Raw genomic sequence first — 6,994 nt, 5'->3', positions numbered from 1 at the left:
TTACCTTGGAAGACGAATATGGAAAATAAGGATAGCGGGGGTCCCACGATGCGATGCGGCTGGTGGCGGCTGTACTGCTGAACCTGGAGGATAGAGCCACTATCCTTCAGGCCACCCGGCTACACCAGCAGACCTGGTGGGGCCAATGTCAGGAGCTAATAATCCAGGCCACCCAGAAAAAACTTGGAAGAGATTACAAAACAAACAATATTGTCGGACGAGACCACGCTAAGAGTCATGGTGGACGGGCAAAAGGGCTCCACGTGCCCACAGGTCCTTCAACCAAAAGCACTCCCTCCAATTAACCCATCACAGTCTGATGACCCGAAAAAAAGCAAGGGGGAGCCAACCAGTACGGCGACGAAAACCCATCAACCCACCACAGACTGACAACCCGAAAGAAAAAAAGAAGTCGACCAACACCACGATAAAGCAGCCCACATCAAAGGTGCCAAGGGGAATTGGAGGACCTCAAGAGGGACACCCCAAAGGAACTACTTCCAACCTTATTCGGAGAGCGATGACGGATGGACAATGGTCAAAAAGAGACGAAAAATGAAAGGGGTTAACCTCCAGTGTTTGACCCGAGCAAAAAAAAAGTGTAATAGGTGTAAAACAGCATGTAGTAAACGAATATGAAAAAAAAAAAAATGCGTGCTGGTAAACGCGTGGCGGGGATGAGGACTCGGGAAATTTCGCATCAGGAATGTTCTCTCACCACTTCTCCGTTCGTCGGCGCAATTTTTTTCTAAATATTCGTTACTACATTATTTTACACCTATTTAAAAAAAAAAATTGTGACGGGGTGGGTGGGGTGCGCACTCGGATAATTCACACGATCCAGGAACCCGACTTCGACATCCGGCCACCAAAAAAAAAAAAATGCAATATGTGTAAAGTAATGTGTACTAAATGAATATGAAAAAAAAATGCGCGCTAGCGAACAGGGAGGACAGGACTCGGAAAATTCGCACGATTCAAACTCACAGGATGCGAAAACTCAACGTTAACACATGGCCACGAAAATGAAGAAGAAAAAAAAATTAATGTAATAGGTGAAAAACAACATGTAGTAAACGAATGGGGAAAAAAAATGCGCGCTGGTGAACGGGTGGGGGTGTGGGAGATTGGACTCGGAAAATTCACTTGCCCAAGCTGCCATGCATAATGGTATTAACAGAAACAATTGCATCGTAGATGTTTGTAAGCCATTCAAGAACACACACCAAATATATATATATATACATTTAAATCTCATTTCAATCTCAATATTTTCGTCGCTTTTTTACGTTCTGAGTTCAAATTCCGGGATCTTTTTGATTTGGCGGATAAAAAATGGTGTCTGCCAAATCAGAAAGATCCCAAAATGGATCCACCTACGTCGACTTTACCTTTCATCCTTTCAGGGTCGATAAATTAAGTACCAGTTGAGTACTGGGGTCGATCTAATCGACAGACCCCCTCCCGAGCCTTGTGCCTAGAGCAGAAAAGGGATCTTTGTGGTTTGATATGTATATATATATTTATATATATATATACTTTTATTTTTTTACTTGCCTCAGCCACTTGACTGTGACCATGCTAGAGCACTGCCTTAAACGTTTTTAGTCATAGAAATCGACCCCAGGACTTATTCTTTATAAGCCTAGTACTTATTGTATCTATCTCTATGTCGAACCGCTATGTTACGGGGACATTAACACGTCAACATCGGTTGTCAAGCGATGGTGGGAGACACACATACACACACACATATGCATATTTATGTGACGGGCTTCTTTCAGTTTCCGTCTACCAAATCCACTCACAAGGCTAAGGTCGACCTGAGGCTATAGTAGAAGACACTTGCCCAAGGTGCCACACAATGGGATTGAAACCGGAACCATGTGGTTGGTAAGCAAGCTACTTGACAAACAGTCACTCCTGTGCCTAATGTGTGTATATATATATATATATATATATATATTTCATTTAGAGAATTAATATATATATATATATATATATATATATATACACGCACATATGGGAGGTACTGGTATCCAGAAGATCCAAGATGGCAGGTAAGACTATGTAAGCGTTATGGGAGGACCGTAGTTAGACTCTCGGTTCGGTAATAATATGAGTGAGGAGTCTAACGCAGGTCTTGTGTGAGCAGGTATATGTTGAATAAAATGAGACAACAAAACCAAGGCCGTGTGGAGTTTATAGGACATTTATAAAGAGAAAGGTAGTCTTACAGCTGTTTCTGGGATGTTAGGGATATCCCTTCATCAGAGACGATATGAGAGAGTTAACTAGTGGGAAATAGCAGGGTTCAATATAAGGAGGTATTCTGGAAAAGGATGGATATAAAAGGTATAAATAAGAGAATGAAAACAAAAATAAATGTAAAAATATATGTAGGATGTTACAGTTATAGTTCCATTATCCAAAGAAAGAGCTGTGTAGAATGGGTAAAAATGCTTCTTGTCCATGGTATGTAGATTCCGATAGGAGTTCGTATTTTGTTATTACGAGTGGATAACGTGCAGACATAAATTCCATGTGCTGCTCATGGAAACACTACCTTTTTCTTTATAAATGTCCTATAAATTCCACACAGCCTTGGTTTTGTTGCCTCATTTTATTTAACACGCACACCTTTTTTTCTACTCTAGGTTTCGTGTGTGTTGATACCCACGACAGTATTGATCAGCAAAAACGATTGACTAGAATTACATAACTTTAAATGCTTGTAACTTCTTTATTATTAATTTATAGAAATATGAACACGATTTTCATCATCAACCTGCAAAGCAACAAAACTACATCATTTTGAAAACAATCTGATGAAAATTTGTAAAACATCAAGTGACCGAAGAAATTTAACAACATCCTTTATATGTATGAAACATCAACATACGTTATCTCGAAAATATATTTCTGCAAAATTTTATTTCAAAATATTTATTCTAAACAGAGTTATGGGGAAAAGGTCAAGAAAATGACGGAGAATGATCCGAAATAGTTTTAAAAATCGTTTTATATGTTATTAACTCATAAAAGTATCTCTGCAAAATTTCATGTACAAATATGTATTTTTCAGAAAGTTCGAGAAAATAAATTTGAAGACGGATGGGGGCATGAAACTGTAGATATGCTCCAAAATGTCTGCGGTTGTGTGCCGGCGGAATTCTAGTTTAAGCACCCCTATATCCCATCATAACTTTTTTAGTTTTTGGAATTTTCAAAAAATCTTTTCAAATTTGTGTTCTACACACGAAAATTCATACGACTATATATATATAAAAAATGTGTGTGATTTAAGGGCGCTTTAGCACATCCCATGACCATCTGATACCGTCTTCGTTTCCTTGTCATTGACATGTATTGATGTTTTTCAATATTTTTCTCCCCATAAACACACTTAATAGAATGATGATGCACCCAAAGGTTGTTGGGATTTTAGTAAAATATTAGGACTGTTCGTATTTTAAACTTCGATTTCTAAAAAGAGTTCGTAACAGAGTGGCAATCTGTAGGATCTATGGAGGTGAGGTAGGGTGGATTTAAATAACTAGAAAAAGAAAGCTAATCTACTATGGTTATATTCGAAGAAGACAAGAATGTAGTTGATCAAGAGGTAGGCAAAGAACGCAATGGATAGACGATATCACAAGCAGGTTGGACAAAAGTGACAAGGCAGCTGGAGAAGTCGCGCTTAATCGGGAAGACTTTCGTTGTCATGCCATCAATGCGCTGCAGGCGTACGATACATGATGATGACGAAGTAAACGGGGTCATGAAGAGGACAACAGATCTTTGCTACAGGTGTGGTATGGGCGTAAAGTTTCCTTTTTCTTATCATACCTGTTAATTAAGGTAAAGTGCGCCAAAACCGCATTCGGTACCCGGCTATTGAGAAGCCTTGCTACACAATCACCAAGAGTATTGTGCTACTACTATTTTCGTTCTTGTTGTTCAGCTTCTGTATCAACACTGATTGAGCATCCTTTGATCAAAGTCCTTCCAGGCCTTGACTATCCCAGATTTAATTCAGATTTTGTTTGAAGTCGAACATTATCCGGATCTTGTTAAACTTCTTTTAATCAATTGAAGTATTTCAAATTTTCTCCAGAGTTTTGTTTTCAAATTTATTACACTTGACTAATTGTCCGGAAAAAGAAAAAAATTTATGAATGCGATTTTCATCATCAGCAGGCAAAAATTACATCAAAACAACATATAAAAAATTCTAATGAGCATTTGAAATATTTCAAGTGGTTAGAAGAAATTGAGCTATTCTATATATATCTAGAAAAAAAAAATGAAAAGATGATAAAGTTATGAAAATTAACGGCAAAATCAATGAGGGGTGGAGAACGATGCATAACTCCTCTCAAAATGCTTTTTAATGAAGTGTATCCAAATGAATGTAATCTACATTCTCGACAATGTATCTTTACAAAATTTGGAATGAGGAATTTTTACTGCATTTTTGACTTTGAGGAAAAAAATCTTTACAAATGTTCACTACCTTATAGATATTATAATAGCTAAGCGAGTGACGTTCCCAAAATGCGTTAAAAACACTATAACACATTCAAAACACCATTTCCGAAAATTATCACCGTTCCCTTTGAGATTATAAAAGACAAATTTGGCTGGAGCAAAATGAATAAGCTAAGATAAGGTGAATTCACTCTTCAATTCTTCAGAATTACATTTGAAAACAGACTCGTAGACATCAATATCCATCCCTAGACATCAGAAAGATAAGAAATGTAAACAAATTTTTGAAATATCTAGGTCAAATGAAAGAGGACCATAGAAAATGTGTCCATGATGGAAATTAACGAAACTCGACATAAAATATTCTCAATAGCTTCTTCATGATCTGCTCGGGTGGCACTCTTCTCTATACATTCACGCACTATGCAGTAAAAAAGAAATTATTAAAATTAATCATTACTCATTTTGCCCCATATCAGACTTTTTTTGAAGGTGGAATTCTGCTTTAAGCATCCCCATATAACCCAAATTGAAAATGATCAAATTAGACATTAATGTGTGTGTGGGGGGAAATTGGCTTGGCAGAGAAAAATTATTGATTGTTAAACACCAAAAAATCCAGATATTTTATTAGCAACCTCAATTACAATAGTGTCAAAGCTGAAGAAAAATTTCTTGAAAAAACAAGTACCTGTCACCTGGCTGTTCCAAACTCTCCCAACTTCAACAACAACCATGCTGACCAATTTTTACTCCTAATGATGTGGCAATACAAAAGGAACGATGCAATACTTGCAATGTAATGATTTCAAAGAGGTAGGGAGAAAACGGGAAATCATTTTACCCCGGTTACTAATTTTGCATCCTCCCCACCGCCACTTAACTGATTGTTTATTTTTTGAATGATGATTTCAACGGGATTTGAACCCAGAACGTAAAAGAGCTGAAACACATATAAAAATGAATTCTGTTCGACGCTCTAGGAATTCTGCTAATGTTAATAAGATCAAGGAACAAAGTTAATCGATATCAGAGCGCGGTGTTGACAGGCATGATCTCGTATGTATCTGCGCCAAGCATGTTCGGAGCCGGAACTAATATCAGGGGAGATACTATTGACCAGCACTCGAACATGTCTGCCGACGCACCCCACTTAACAACGTCAGTTATAATAAACCAATGAATGAATGAAACAGTCCAACATGACAGACTTACCTCCCTTTGCCACTTTTGTACATTACATGACATAAATAAACATGTAACACGCACGCATATACACACATTTGGTAATCTTTCAGTTTCGAGGGGTAAAAGAAATATTCAAGGGAAATAACTTCAGTCTTATATGTATAGAAATATATATCGTCCTATTAAGTTGCTGTATGTATGTAAATCTACGTGTGCAGTATATATATATATATATATATATATATATATATATATATATATATATGAAAGAAGGTTTGAAAATGCACTTATTTTAAAAAAATATTTATTTACTTAACCGGTTTCACTTTTTTAGAAAAAGATTATCAAAAGTCTTTGAGAATAATAAAAAATGTTAAAAAACAGTCTGAGTATTAAAATGCATATATACATTCTTTGATGATAAAATATATTTAAAGTATAAAGCTTTGTATGAACTTTGTAGTGTTACATACTGATTGTCATATTAAGGTGAAATTGTTAAAAACAGTGTATGAAAATACACATATGGAAATATACATATACATATTCTCATACATATTCTTTGACAATCGAATAAAATTGAGAAGGAACTGACCTGGCCTTTTTCTCTTGTGTATATTGAAGGAATATATATATATATATATATATATATATATATATATATATATAAGACTGAAGTTATTTCCCTTGAATATTTCTTTTACCCCTCGAAACTGGAAGATTACCTATATATATATATATATATATATATATAACGTGCAAGTAAAAGACGGGAGATGGTCCAAGTTTGATCACCTTTGATCATCGGTTTGTGTGCGTCTGAGACTGACCAGGGGTTAAACAATACCAACAAGAAGAGAAAAAAACAAACAAAACAATATTTCAACTCTTTACATCGCTAACTTTCCAATAATTTCTAACCAAATATTAACCTTCATTTACAAAAGATCGCCACTAAATTTATTTACAAATAACATAAGCTATTTAAAATAAAAACCGAATAACTTGGCAAATAAATTATATATGCAAACATATGTATGTATATATATGTGTGCGTGTAAATATATATAGTTTGTTCTGTATTAGAGGCCAACGCACAATTTTAAAAACAAAATTATAACTCCACACGAAATATTACTTACGTTTTGAAGAATTCAACTAAGCATGCCTTGTATTGTTTATAATAGGGAACACTTGGTGAACATTACGATATACATACATGTATGTATATATATTTTATTGTGTATATCTATAAATATAAATGTGTGGGTAATCTTCCAGTTTCGAGGGGTAAAAGATATATTCAAGGGAAATA

This window comes from Octopus bimaculoides, chromosome 12, assembly GCF_046866305.1.
Source record: "Octopus bimaculoides isolate indiv1 chromosome 12, ASM4686630v1, whole genome shotgun sequence".
Lineage (NCBI taxonomy): Eukaryota > Metazoa > Mollusca > Cephalopoda > Octopoda > Octopodidae > Octopus > Octopus bimaculoides.
Note: the sequence above shows the minus strand (reverse complement) of the source record.